The sequence below is a fragment of the Delphinus delphis genome, chromosome 9, assembly GCF_949987515.2.
Source record: "Delphinus delphis chromosome 9, mDelDel1.2, whole genome shotgun sequence".
NCBI classification, from domain to species: Eukaryota; Metazoa; Chordata; class Mammalia; order Artiodactyla; family Delphinidae; genus Delphinus; species Delphinus delphis.
Window position 1 is genome coordinate 104,050,830 of NC_082691.1, and position 14,585 is coordinate 104,065,414.

At 48.1% G+C, this 14,585-nt stretch overlaps 1 long non-coding RNA gene across 1 annotated transcript in view; it reads left to right on the forward strand.

The window, feature by feature from the left end:
* Positions 1 to 1,886: 1,886 nt before the first annotated feature.
* The window catches only part of LOC132431325 (uncharacterized), a 43,260-nt gene continuing 30,561 nt past the window's right edge, over positions 1,887 to 14,585 (forward strand). Inside the window, exons 1-3 of the long non-coding RNA XR_011246628.1 lie at positions 1,887 to 2,314; positions 2,568 to 3,025; positions 7,941 to 8,104. This is a non-coding gene — a long non-coding RNA (uncharacterized lncRNA). The remainder of the gene's footprint in view (positions 2,315 to 2,567; positions 3,026 to 7,940; positions 8,105 to 14,585) is intronic.

Sequence of the window (14,585 nt, forward strand, 5' to 3'; positions counted from 1 at the left end):
GGGCCGGGGGGGGGGGGGAGGCAGTGATGCAGCTCAGTCCCTGAAGCAGGGTTTCCTATCAGGGAATGATCTGGGCGTGGGGGGAGGAAGAAGGTACCGGGGCTGCAGGGCGGCCACAGGACAGAGAAGCCCTCCCGGGGGTGCAGAAGCCTGTGGCTCAGGGAGCAGGCCCTGCCCCTCCCACCCCGTCCTCTGCAGGAGGCAGCTCCAGCAGCCTGGCTGCTTCTGGAGGGAACAGGAGCTGGGCCCACCGTGTCCTCTGCGCTCCTGGGAAGGGGGCGGCCACAGCACCACTGGACCCTGCAGGGCTGCCCCCTTCCTCAGGCATCTCTGAGAGCCTGGATTCTCCCAACATCCACCTCGGGAGAGCCGGGAGGTGCCAGCAGCCGTCCGCAGGCCTGCTGTCGGCTCTCTGGTCAGGGAAAGGCCATGGGGCCGGCTGCACACGCCCGGAGGAGCCCAGTGCGGAGTGGGGCTCAGTGGCTGGCTCCTTCTCGAAACCCAGGCAAGTGCTGCTGTGTCTCTCAGGGGTTCACCCATGCCACTGAAGGCCTTTAATTTTAGAAAATCGCAAAATGCTTAATGGCAAGGGGGAGGTGCAGCCCTCTCCCCAGTTTGGCCTAGAAAAACCCTTCCCTGAAAACCAGTGGGGACTTCTGGCTTTTTGAGTGTGAGCTGCCCGTTCTCCTTCCTCGGCCCCTGCAATAAACCTTTCGCTGCTCCAAACTTCGCTCAGCCTCACTGTGCGTCAGGCACACGGACTTGGGTTTGACCACAGTTTGTCCTGACGAAGCCATCTTTACTACAGACAGCTTGGTTTTACCAAAATATCCTGCCGGTCACGGAGGGTAAATTTCCTAAGAACACCCTTGGGAGAGTGGCGGGCTTTCTGCCGGCGGGGGTCCGTCGCTCACTGGCACACGCTTCCCCACCTCCCAGGACCGAGTGGCCAGATGCAGGTCCGATGGTCAGCAAGTGAGGTACAAACCCAACCAGCAAGAATGGTTTGACACCTGCTGTGGCTGGTGGGCCGGGAGCTTCTCAGAGGAGCTGGGCTGGCCCGGGACAAGCCATCCCGTCCCCTGGCCTCCCGGAGAGAAAGATTCCGACAAGGAGAGGCCGTGAGGGCAGAGAGGCCAGGCACCGCGTGCAGGCCACAGGCTTCAGAGTCGGATGGGCCTGCTGTGTGTCCTGGGGCAAGTGTCCTAAGTAACCTCTCAGGGCCCAAGTTCCTCCTTCGTGAGGCAGAGACTAACTCAGGGAACGGTGATGTGAACGTTGGTGGAATCTCCTGGCCTGCGGTAGTCAGTAAACTGAAGCTGGTGTTATTCAGAACGACTAGAATTCTTTTTTTTTAACCAAAGAGCTGGAAGGATGCCTGGCCATTTGCATTTCAAGTTTCCCAAACTACCACCTGAAAAATCTCTGCGAAACAGGTTTCCAGGCGCTGGAGGTGGGCGGGCTCTAGTCCGTGGTAAAGTGATGGGTGGGCCGAGGCTTCCCGGGAGCGCGGGCCGCGTGAGCCGGACGCTGGGTCACCGGGTGGCCGCGGGGGGCGGGGTCCGGGGTGATCCCCGTCTGCGCCTGCGCCGTCCGCTCCCACCGCGCCGGGGGCGACGCAGACCCCGCACCTGGAGGGGTAGGTGGGCCCCGGCGGCCGTGAGGCGCGGAGCCCGGGGCAAGCGGGCGGGCGGGCCTCCGCCTGGCCCCGTCCGAGACCCCGGGAGCCGAGGGCCGGGGTCACAGCGAGGCTGCGCCGGGGCCCGTCCAGAGGCCGGGGGCGAGCGGCGCGCGGGCGGGCTCGGCGCCTGCGGGGCTGCGCGCTTGACCGGCCGGCAGGGGGCGCGCGGAGCCTGCGTTCTGGGGGACGGCCGCCCGCGGGGGTCGCGCGCCGGGAGCTGCAGGGGCGGGCGCGGGGGCGGTGGCTGGGTGAGGACGCAGGCCTGGGTCAGCGCTGCGGCCCGCGAAGGGAGCCCGGCCTGAGGGCAGCGGCGGGCACTTGGGGGCCACCCCGCCCCGGGCAGCGCCCGCCGGTTCTCGGCTCAGTCTGGCTCATTCCTCCCGGCCGCCGCCTCGTGCTCCGGAGCTGGGGACCCGGGGGCGGGCAGGAGAGGCCTCGCTCACCCAGGACCTGCTCGGGGACCCTGCCCGCGTTGGTGATCGATCGTCGAGTCCCTATCACAGGCCTCCTTGGGGTGAGGAAACAGCTGGGGACCAAGGAAAACTCGAGATCCCAACCGGCAGATTCGCCCTCCACCCCAGGGCTGCGTCCCTGCTTGCAGCCTGTGCCTGGACTCCACTTCCAGGCCGACTGGTGAGCGCCCAGGGTCCCGGAGAACGCCTGGGGTACCAGCGGCAGGTCGTGGACTCGGGTGGAGGGGGATGCCCAGCCCCCCATGACCGTACAGCCGCCACAGGCCACCTGCAGCTCAGACATCTGACTGCGAGTCCGTGGGTCACGAGTCAAATCCTTTTCACCTGCCCTAATCAAGGTCAGTTAAGACTTGCGTGTCCACCAGGCAGCACGGAGCCTAAGCAATAAGCTGTTTGCCCGGGTTGTTTCTCAGCAACTTGGAATCAGCTGCGTCCAGTTGGAGCTGAACTGGTTGGGGCCGGATGGGACCACCGATTCCCGAGCCGGGCCTGCGCGAGGGCCCGCCCAGCGCCCTTTAGACCGTGCAGCGGCCTGTAGCCCAGCTACACCTGCGCCTGCGCAGAAGGAGTCCCGCAGCTTTCTCCAATCATCACCTTTCCCCGCGCTCCCCACGCCTCAGGTGGCCCTGCTTCTTTATTCGTTATCGCGTAAATACCCCGAGCCTCTTCCCTTCCGGGACGCCAGAGCTGAGGTTTGCCCTCCTCTCTCCTGGCTTGGCCGCCTCGCCGACAGACCCGGGCGTCTCGGCGTTTGGCTTGCTGTGCAGCAGCCCAGAGGAGCCTGGTTGGGTACCAACTGCACAGGGACACTGCAGCTCGGGACCGCTGACTCTGCGCCACCTCTACCAGTTTGCGGTTTTGGAAGCATCAGGTAACGTTGGCTTCAGGCAGAATTTTCTCATTTGGGGCTTCTCCGTGAATGACACGCCTTGCCCGGGCGTTGCGGGGGCGGGGGGCGCCCTGCAGCCCTCCCCTCACAGGGGCTGTGCCCTCCGCCAGGGCTCCCTGCTCCGAGCTGTCCACCGACCCTTGAAGTGCACGGTCCCTGCGGTTTCTGTGGCTCTTCTTTCGGGACATAGCACTGTTCTTGCGGGCGCTTCTCGGGGAGTCTAACCGGGGCTGTTAACTGAGCAGTTGACTATAGCATCTGTAAGTTCGTCAGTGTGTGCTGAAAGCTGGTGATATAACTGTTCAGGATTAGCGGGTATGCCCCCTCTTCCGTGCTTCACGTTAAGGTATTATTCCAGAGAGGCTGCTTTTGTTTCCTGCGCTTCACTGATCCCAGAGCAACTGTTGCTAGTTTTCCTGGGCTGTTGAAATGAGCTTTACCAGCTGTGAAAAAGAGCTGTGAATTGTGCTATCTTGTCACCAGTTCTTAAACTCTGATACTATTGTATCCACACTCAGAAAATAACTTTGTTTCGTATTATATACAGGCAGCGGCTTTCAAACGTTTCAAGCGTTTTTCTGGGGAAAATAGATTGTGTGTGTGTGCCTGTGTGTCTAGGTGCCAACATGATTAGCACGCTATCATTCCTTCTCTAGATAACTTTCCATAGAAAAGGACCTTATTCTAAGGAAGAGAAGTGTCACTGTCCGCAGTCCAAGACTGGCATCATCTTCATTCTGTTGTCATATGATACCAGGTGATGGTGATGACGACAGCCATACCTAATTTCTGTATTCGGAAAAAATCCGGAAATGGTAAATTGAAATAAAACCCAAATATCTTACATGCATATGCAAAACAAAGTTTACCAATGATAAATCCCGACTAAAAATAATCAGGACAGCTGGCGGCGTTCAGGACAGCTGGGGCCGTTCATTGGGGTTTTTTTTTTCTTTTCTTTCTAGCAATTTCGGGGCAAGTGCCCCGTGCTCTGTCCACCATTACCTCTCCAGGGCAGGTGCTGCAATAAAATCATCAGAAAGAGAAGAGACTACCGCTCGGGAAGTGCACAAATGGTGCTCAAATAACATGTTAGCAGTCGTCAATCCGTGTCAATACAAGCCACGCCCGTCTCTGACACACCTGTCCGGCGTGTCATGCTGTTGGCGAGTTAGTGTAAGGTGCAGGTGATGCTGGAATTCAGGTCTCGAATTCTGGAAGGTCGCACTCAAGACGTGAGTGCGAGGAGGGCCTGTTTTGTTGTTCTTGTTAAGATGGATCTGTGGGTCTCAGTAACGACCTTAGAAGATCCCGTCATTTCCCCAGATTGTGCACAGCAAGGCAGCTGCCTCGTTCTCAGAACTCTCAGGGCTTCTCCACACGGGCTCTGGGCTCTGGGTCGGGCCTGCGGTGCCCTTGAGCCTGACCGCCTGGGGTCAGGGAGGCAGCAGAGGTCAGATGCGTCTCCTCCTCTGTTCCGCTCACGGCCCGAGGCCCAGAGGGAAGCAGGAGGCCGCTGTACGCTGGCGGGGACAGTCCTCTGCTCGGTGTCAGAGGGACGAGGACCCGGGAGATGTGCAGTACGTCCGGGGTGATGCTCCTGTCACGCCGATGGGACGCGACACCGGGAACGGAGCCGTGAGGCCCCCGACAGCCAGGGCGGCGCAGCCCGTCTGCAGAGACCCACCTGCTTCCCTGAAGCCTCTGCACATCCCCAGGACGCGAATGGAGGCACGTTTCCCCTGCCCAGTGATGGAAAGGAGTCCAGGAGCCGCGCAGGCTGCTTTCGGGTGGGCGCCGGCCCCGCGGAAGGTCCCAGTGGGAAGTTGTGGGCACGTGGGGACCCAAGCAGGGCTGCCCGCGCTGCCCTCGGGAGGGGCCGGGTGCTTTGGCTGCCGTGGCTTCTCGGGACCACCAGGTCATCACACGTTGCCCACGGAGCGTGCGTCATCCTGTGCTCACCTCCCAACTCGCGGCCTCGTCGGGCAGCTGTGTAACAGAATTCTCACAGAGCATCTCACTGCGTGGAGAAAGCATCCCCACCCTCCTTCCTGCGCGTCAGGACCACCCCCCAGGGCACCAGCCCCTCCTCCCCTTCCTTCCAGGGCCCAGGGACCAGCTCTGGAGCCCTTGCCACTCACTCCAAACGTCACCGTTTGACAGCCAACAGTTACACGACGGAGGTTTGTAACCCACGTGCCTCCGTCCCGACGTGTGTGTCTATGGGATGGATTCTCACGCCTGCACCCTGGGCAGCCGGGCCCTCCCGGTGCTGGGCGCCTGCAGCGCTGTTTCAGGCGGGGCTGCCGTCCCTAACCGGGTGACTTGGGCTGAGTCACAGAGGAGAACTGCCCCTCTCCACAGGGCCTCCTCTCCTCCCCCCGCAGCGCCCCTTTCCAGCAGTGACGGTCTCAGTGTGTCACCTTGGCCTCTAAGATCTAGATGCATAACCTCAGAAGCCCTAGAGCTTTGCAACCTAAAACCAAAGCCCTACGCAGCTCAGTGGGCAGACAGCCCAGCCTCCAAAGTCTGAAAGTTGGTTTTGGCCCCTGATGTCTGGGTTCTCGTTGCTTTGTGGGCCAGCAGCTATTCAGAGGGCCTCCTTCTGTCTCTCCAGAACTGCTTCTCCAGCCGTTGTTCTTTGCTTTAGCACAGTAAATGCTGGCTCTTTTCTGGGTCAAAACCCTTTTCAGATGTGATGGAAGCTACAGGAGAATGTGGACGTGCGCTGCACGCGCGCGCACTCTCTGATACATTTGGTTATAATTTAATTCTTTGTGTGGATTTGCGGTTTTGAAAACTTGGTTTAAGAGCGTTCAGTGATGGTCTCGAGGGCAGCAGAAGGTGCCCACGAGAGAATCTTTCCGATCTCCTGTTCACCGCTCGCTGGCTTAACTAGCGTTGTCTCCTTTTTCTCTTTTTTAGAAATTGTGAAATACACGTTTAACTTCCCATCTCAGCTACTTTTAAGTGTACAATTCAGCGGCATCAGGTATATTCACAGTGTTGTGTGGCCATCGTCGCCGCCCATCTCCGGAACTTTCCATCGTCCCAAACTGAAACTCTGTCCCCATTACACACTAGCTTCCCCTTCCTTCCCCTCCCCGATCCCGGAGCCCCTGGCCCCCACCATCTACTTCCTGCCTCTGTGCATCTGACCTCTCCAGGCACCTCATGTGAGTAGAGATCTTATAGCATTTGCCCTTTTGGGACGGGCTTATTTCACTTAGTATTACATCCTCAAGGTTCAGGCACATTGAATTTCCTGAATTTTTTCCTTCCTTGCAGAGTTTCCTTCCTTTTTAAGGCTGAATCATATTCTGGTGTATGTATGGACCACATTCTGTTCATACAGCAGTGGGTGTACACTTGGTTTGCTTCCAGTTTTTGGTTATTGTGAATAATGCTGCTATGAACATGTATACATGTCTCGTGGAGACCTTGCTTTCAGTTCTTCGGGGTACACACCCAGTAGAATTGGTTTTTTAAAAATTTGAGGAGCTACCAGAATGTTTCCACCATGGCTGTACCGCTTTATGTTTCTGCCGACGGCACGTAAGGGTGCCAATTTCTCCACCCCCTCACCAGCACTTACGGCGATTTTTGTTGGTTTGTTTTTGGTTGGCGGCCATCCTGGTGGGTGTGAGGGGGCATCTCGTAGCTGTGCTTCGCCCTGGTGGTCGGTGATGCTGAGCATCTTTTCTTGTGCTTAGTGGCCATTCATACATCTTCTTTGGAGACATGTCTATTCAAGTCCTTTGCTTATTTTATTTACTTATTTTTTAACATCTTTATTGGAGTATGATTGTTTTACATTGTTGTGTTAGTTTCTGCTTTATAACAAAGTGAATCAGCTATATATATACATATATCCCCATATCTCCTCCCTCTTGCGTCTCCCTCCCTCCCACCCTCCCTATCCCACCCCTCCAGGTGGTCACAAAGCACCGAGCTGATCTCCCTGTGCTATGCGGCTGCTTCCCACTAGCTATCTACCTTACATTTGGTAGTGTATATATGTCCATGCCACTCTCTCAGTTCGTCCCAGCTTACCCTTCCCTCTCCCCATGTCCTCAAGTCCATTCCCTACCTCTGCATCTTTATTCCTGTCCCGCCCCTAGGTTCTTCAGATCCGTTTTGTTTTTTTTAGATTCCATATATATGTGTTAGCATACGGTATTTTTCTCTTTCTGACTTACTTCACTCTGTATGACAGACTCTGGGTCCATCCATCTATCTCACTACAAATAACTCAGTTTCATTTCTTTTCATGGCTGAGTAATATTCCATTGTATATATGTGCCACATCTTCTTTATCCATTCCTCTGTCAGTGGACACTTAGGTCCTTTGCTCGTTTTAAAATCAGGTTGTCTTTTTGTTGAGTTGTAGTAGTTCCTTTTATATCCTGGATATCAGCCCTTATCAGGTACAGGCTTGCAGTATTTCCTCCACCCTATGGGTTGCCCTTTTACTCTCTTGTGCCTTTTGAAACACTAAGGTTTTAAGTTTTGACGTGGTCCAACTGGTCCGTTTTTGTTGTTGTTGTTGTTGCTTGTGCTTTGTCACAGCAGTGGAGAAATAGATTGAAGAGTAACCAAGTGCCGTCTCCGAGGCATTTGTTATACTGAGTCACAGCACTAAAGCTATAAGAGGAAGAAGCTACAGAGACAGGCTGGGAGCATGAGGAAAAGCTTTACAGGCCTTAGTGAACAGGGAAGCTTGCCAGGTGGAAATGGGAGTTCCCTCGTACAAGCAGCAGCAAGGAAACCCGTGTGACCGCTGGGAATGAGGGGGTGCGGTAAAGATGCCACAGGAGATTAAGAAAGATACGAAACATCACAACCTGGGTCCTTCCCTCTTTCTAGCAGGCATGTGACGACCAGAATTCTATTTCAGATAAATTGCTCCTTCAAAAGTCTGGAGGACACTGGGAAATGGAAGAGACCGGAGGCCCAGAGGCAACTAGAAGCCTGTTCAGATTTCCGGGAGGGACAGGAATCCGCCGACGGTGACGGGGATGGAGCAGCGTGAACGTCCGTGCAGCCAAGTGAACGAAGCAGGTGAGGCACAGACAGGAGGTGTGGGGAGGGGACAGTTGAAGGTGACATGCTTGTGGCTGAGTGTGACTAGAACACGGCAGATGAGTGAGGAGTGGCAGGAGAGAGCAGGTCGCCGGGGACAGGCTGAGATCCGTGCGAGGTGTGCAGGAGACAGCGAGACTCCCCACAGACGTAGACCTTTGCTTGAGCGCTTTTTTTTTTCCTAACATCTTTATTGGGGTATAATTGCTTTACAATGGTGTGTTAGTTTCTGCTTTATAACAAAGTGAATCAGTTATACATATACATATGTTCCCATATCTCTTCCCTCTTGCGTCTCCCTCCCTCCCACCCTCCCGATCCCACCCCTCCAGGTGGTCACAAAGCACCCAGCTGATCTCCCTGTGCTATGCGGCTGTTCCCACTAGCTATCTACCTTACGTTTGGTAGTGTATATATGTCCATGCCTCTCTCTCGCTTTGTCACAGCTCACCTTCCCCCCCCTATATCCTCAAGTCTGTTCTCAAGTAGGTCTGTGTCTTTATTCCTGTCTTACCCCTAGGTTCTTCATGACATTTTTTTCCCTTAAATTCCATATATATGTGTTAGCATACGGTATTTGTCTTTCTCTTTCTGACTTATTTCAGTCTCTATGACAGACTCTAGGTCTGTCCACCTCATTACAAATAGCTCAATTTCGTTTCTTTTTATGGCTGAGTAATATTCCATTGAATATATGTGCCACATCTTCTTTATCCATTCATCCGATGATGGGCATTTAGGTTGTTTCCATCTCCGGGCTATTGTAAATAGAGCTGCAATGAACGTTTTGGTACATGACTCTTTTTGCATTATGGTTTTCTCAGGGTATATGCCCAGTAGTGGGATTGCTGGGTCATATGGTAGTTCTATTTGTGTTTTTTTAAGGAACCTCCATACTGTTCTCCATAGTGGCTGAACCAATTCACATTCCCACCAGCACTGCAGGAGTGTTCCCTTTTCTCCACACCCTCTCCAGCATTTATTGTTTCTAGATTTTTTGTTGATGGCCATTCTGACGGGTGTGAGATGATATCTCATTGTAGTTTTGATTTGCATTTCTCTAATGATTAATGATGTTGAGCATTCTTTCATGTGTTTGTTGGCAGTCTGTATATCTTCTTTGGAGAAATGTCTATTTCTCCATTTTTGGATTGGGTTGTTTGCTTTTTTGTTCTTGAGCTGCATGAGCTGCTTGTAAATTTTGGAAATTAATCCTGTGACAGTTGCTTCATTTGCAAATATCTTCTCCCATTCTGAGGGTTGTCTTTTCATCTTGTTTATGGTTTCCTTTGCTGTGCAAATGCTTTTAAGTTTCATTAGGTCCCATTTGTTTATTTTTGTGTTTATTTCCATTTCTCTAGGAGGTGGGTCAAAAAGGATCTTGTTGTGATTTATGTCATAGAGTGTTCTGCCTATGTTTTCCTCTAAGAGTTTGATAGTGTCTGGCCTTACATTTAGGTCTTTAATCCATTTTTTTTAATGGAAAACATTTATTTATAGAATAGTAATTTCTATCATTATGTTTCATGTCTGGAAAAGAGAAAAATTCTACAACATAAAATCTGTTTCTCATACTTTCATACAAAGGATATATTTCAGAAATTATAGAGTAATTGTCAATGAACAAAAATTTAGATATATATTATTCACTGTGGGGGATATTTTCGTTAAGATGAAACTCAATTATTACTTCTAAATTCCAAGAACTCTTTTTTCTTTTTTTTTTCGGTTTGTTTGTTTGTTTTTTTTAACATCTTTATTGGGGTATAATTGCTTTACAATGGTGTGTTAGTTTCTGCTTTATAACAAAGTGAATCAGTCATACATAAACATGTTCCCATATGTCTTCCCTCTTGCGTCTCCCTCCCTCCCACCCCTCCAGGCTGTCACAAAGCACCGAGCCAATATCCCTGTGCCATGCGGCTGCTTCCCACTAGCTATCTACCTTACTACGTTTGTTAGTGTGTATATGTCCATGACTCTCTCTCGTCCTGTCACAGCTCACCCTTCCCCCTCCCCATAACCTCAAGTCCGTTCTCTACGAGGTCTGCGTCTTTATTCCTGCCTTACCCCTAGGTTTTTCGTGACATTTTTTTCTTAAATTCCATATATATGTGTTAGCATACGGTATTTGTCTTTTTCTTTCTGACTTACTTCACTCTGTATGACAGACTCTAGATCTGTCCACCTCATTACAAATAGCTCAATTTCGTTTCTTTTTATGGCTGAGTAATATTCCATTGTATATATGTGCCACATCTTCTTTATCCATTCATCCGACGATGGGCACTTAGGTTGTTTCCATCTCCGGGCTATTGTAAATAGAGCTGCAATGAACATTATGGTACATGACTCTTTTTGAATTACGGTTTTCTCAGGGTATATGCCCAGTAGTGGGATTGCTGGGTCATATGGTAGTTCTATTTGTAGTTTTAGGAACCTCCATACTGTTCTCTGTAGTGGCTGAACCAATTCACATTCCCACCAGCAGTGCAAGAGTGTTCCCTTTTCTCCACACCCTCTCCAGCATTTATTGTTTCTAGATTTTTTGATGATGGCCATTCTGACTGGTGTGAGATGATATCTCATTGTAGTTTTGATTTGCATTTCTCTAATGATTAATGATGTTGAGCATTCTTTCATGTGTTTGTTGGCAGTCTGTATATCTTCTTTGGAGAAATGTCTATTTAGGTCTTCTGCCCATTTTTGGATTGGGTTGTTTGTTTTTTTGTTACCGAGCTGCATGAGCTGCTTGTAAATTTTGGAAATTAATCCTATGACAGTTGCTTCATTTGCAAATACCTTCTCCCATTTTGAGGGTTGTCTTTTGGTCTTGTTTATGGTTTCCTTTGCTGTGCAAATGCTTTTAAGTTTCATTAGGTCCCATTTGTTTATTTTTGTGTTTATTTCCATTTCTCTAGGAGGTGGGTCAAAAAGGATCTTGCTGTGATTTATGTCATAGAGTGTTCTGCCTATGTTTTCCTCTAAGAGTTTGATAGTGTCTGCCCTTACATTTAGGTCTTTAATCCATTTTGAGTTTATTTTTGTGTATGGTGTTAGGGAGTGATCTAATCTCATACTTTTACATGTACCTGTCCAGTTTTCCCAGCACCACTTATTGAAGAGGCTGTCCTTTCTCCACTGTACATTCCTGCCTCCTTTATCAAAGATAAGGTGACCATATGTGCGTGGCTTTATCTCTGGGCTTTCTATCCTGTTCCATTGATCTATCTTTCTGTTTTTGTGCCAGTACCATACTGTCTTGATTACTGTAGCTTTGTGGTATAGTCTGAAGTCAGGGAGCCTGATTCCTCCAGTTCCTTTTTTCGTTCTCAAGATTGCTTTGGCTATTCGGGGTCTTTTGTGTTTCCATACAAATTGTGAAATTTTTTGTTCTAGTTCTGTGAAAAATGCCAGTGGTAGTTTGATAGGGATTGCATTGAATCTGTAGATTGCTTTGGGTAGTAGAGTCATTTTCACAATGTTGATTCTTCCAATCCAAGAACGTGGTATATCTCTCCATCTATTTGTATCATCTTTAATTTCTTTCATCAGTGTCTTATAATTTTCTGCATACAGGTCTTTTGTCTCCTTAGGTAGGTTTATTCTTAGATATTTTATTCTTTTTGTTGCAATGGCAAATGAGAGTGTTTTCTTGATTTCACTTTCAGATTTTTCATCATTAGTGTATAGGAATGCCAGACATTTCTGTGCATTGTTTCCTGCTACTTTACCAAATTCATTGATTAGCTCTAGTAGTTTTCTGGTAGCATCTTTAGGATTCTCTATGTGTAGTATCATGTCATCTGCAAACAGTGACAGCTTTACTTCTTCTTTTCCGCTTTGGATTCCTTTTATTGCTGTAGCTAAAACTTCCAAACTATATTGAATAAGAGTGGTGAGAGTGGGCAACCTTGTCTTGTTCCTGATCTTAGTGGAAATGCTTTCAGTTTTTCACCGTTGAGGATGATGTTGGCTGTGGGTTTGTCATATATGGCCTTTATTCTGTTGAGGAAAGTTCCCTCTATGCCTACTTTCTGCAGGGTTTTAATCATAAATGGGTGTTGCATTTTGTCAAAAGCTTTCTCTGCATCTATTGAGATGATCATATGGTTTTTCTCCTTCAATTTGTTAATAAGGTTTATCACCTTGATTGATTTGCATATATTGAAGAATCCTTGCATTCCTGGAATAAACCCCACTTGACCATGGTGTATGATCCTTTTAATGTGCTGTTGGATTCTGTTTCTAGTATTTTGTTGAGGATTTTTGCATCTATGTTCATCAGTGATTTTGGCCTGTAGTTTTCTTTCTTTGTGAAATCCTTGTCTGGTTTTGGTATCAAGGTGATGGTGGCCTTGTAGAATGAATTTGGGAGTGTTCCTCTCACTGCTATATTTTGGAAGAGTTTGAGAAGGATAGGTGTTAGCTCTTCTCTAAATGTTTGATAGAATTCGCCTGTGAAGCCATCTGGTCCTGGGCTTTTGTTTGTTGGAAGATTTTTAATCACAGTTTCAATTTCAGTGCTTGTGATTGGTCTGTTCATATTCTCTATTTCTTCCTTATTCAGTCTTGGCAGGTTATGCATTTCTAAGAATTTGTCCATTTCTTCCACGTTGTCCATTTTATTGGCATAGAGTTGCTTGTAGTAATCTCTCATGATCTTTTGTATTTCTGCAGTGTCAGTTGTTACTTCTCCTTTTTCATTTCTAATTCTATTGATTTGAGTCTTCTCCCTTTTTTTCTTGATGAGTCTGGCTAATGGTTTATCTATTTTGTTTATCTTCTCAAAGAACCAGCTTTTAGTTTTATTGATCTTTGCTATTGTTTCCTTCATTTCTTTTTCATTTATTTCTGATCTGATTTTTATGATTTCTTTCCTTCTGCTAACTTTGGGGTTTTTTTGTTCTTCTTTCTCTAATTGCTTTAGGTGCAAGGTTAGGTTGTTTATTCGAGATGTTTTCTGTTTCTTAAGATGGGCTTGTATTGATATAAAGTTCCCTCTTACAGCTGCTTTTGCTGCATCCCATAGGTTTTGGGTCGTCGTGTCTCCATTGTCATTTGTTTCTAGGTATTTTTTAATTTCCTCTTTGATTTCTTCAGTGATCACTTCATTATTAAGTAGTGTATTGTTTAGCCTCCATGTGTTTGTATTTTTTTACAGATCTTTTCCTGTAATTGATATCTAGTCTCATGGCGTTGTGGTCAGAAAAGATACTTGATACAATTTCAATTTTGTTAAATTTACCAAGGCTTGATTTGTGACCCAAGATATGATCTATCCTGGAGAATGTTCCATGAGCAGTTGAGAAAAATGTGTATTCTGTTGTTTTTGGATGGAGTGTTCTATAAATATCAATTAAGTCCATCTTGTTTAATGTCTCATTTAGAGCTTGTGTTTCTTTATTTATTTTCATTTTGGATGATCTGTCCATTGGTGAAAGTTGGGTGTTAAAGTACCCTACTATGAATGTGTTACTGTCGATTTCCCCTTTTATAGCTGTTAGTATTTGCCTTATGTATTGAGGTGCTCCTATGTTGGGTGCATAAATATTTACAATTGTTATATCTTCTTCTTGGATCAATCCCTTGATCATTATGTAGTGTCCTTCTTTATCTCTTCTAATAGTCTTTATTTTAAAGTCTATTTTGTCTGATATGAGAATTGCTACTGCAGCTTTCTTTTGGTTTCCATTAGCATGGAATATCTTTTTCCATCCCCTTACTTTCAGTCTCTATGTGTCTCTAGGTCTGAAGTGGGTCTCTTGTAGACAGCATATATATGGGTCTTGTTTTTGTATCCATTCAGCCAATCTGTGTCTTTTGGTGGGAGCATTTAATCCATTTACATTTAAGGTAATTATCAATATGAATGTTCCTATTCCCATTTTCTAAATTGCTTTAGGTTTGTTCTTGTAGGTCTTTTCCTTCTCTTGTGTTTCTTGCCTAGATAAGTTCCTTTAGCATTTGTTGTAAAGTTGGTTTGGTGGTGCTGAACTCTCTCAACTTTGCTTGTCTGTAAAGGTTTTAATTTCTCCATCAAATCTGAATGAGATCCTTGCTGGGTAGAGTAATCTTGGCTGCAGGTTTTTCTCCTTCATCACTTTCAGTATGTCCTGCCACTCCCTTCTGGCTTGCAGGGTTTCTGCTGAGAGATCAGCTGTTAACCTTATGGGGATTCCCTTATGTGTTATTTGTTGTTTTTCCCTTGCTGCTTTTAATATGCTTTCTTTGTATTTAATTTTTGACAGTTTGATTAATATGTGTCTTGGCGTGTTTCTCCTTGTATTTATCCTGTATGGGACTCTCTGTGCTTCCTGGACTTGATTAACTATTTCCTTTCCCATATTAGGAAAGTTTTCAACTATAATGTCTTCAAATATTTTCTCAGTCCCTTTCTTTTTCTCTTCTTCTTCTGGAACCCCTATAATTCGAATGTTGGTGCATTTAATGTTGTCCC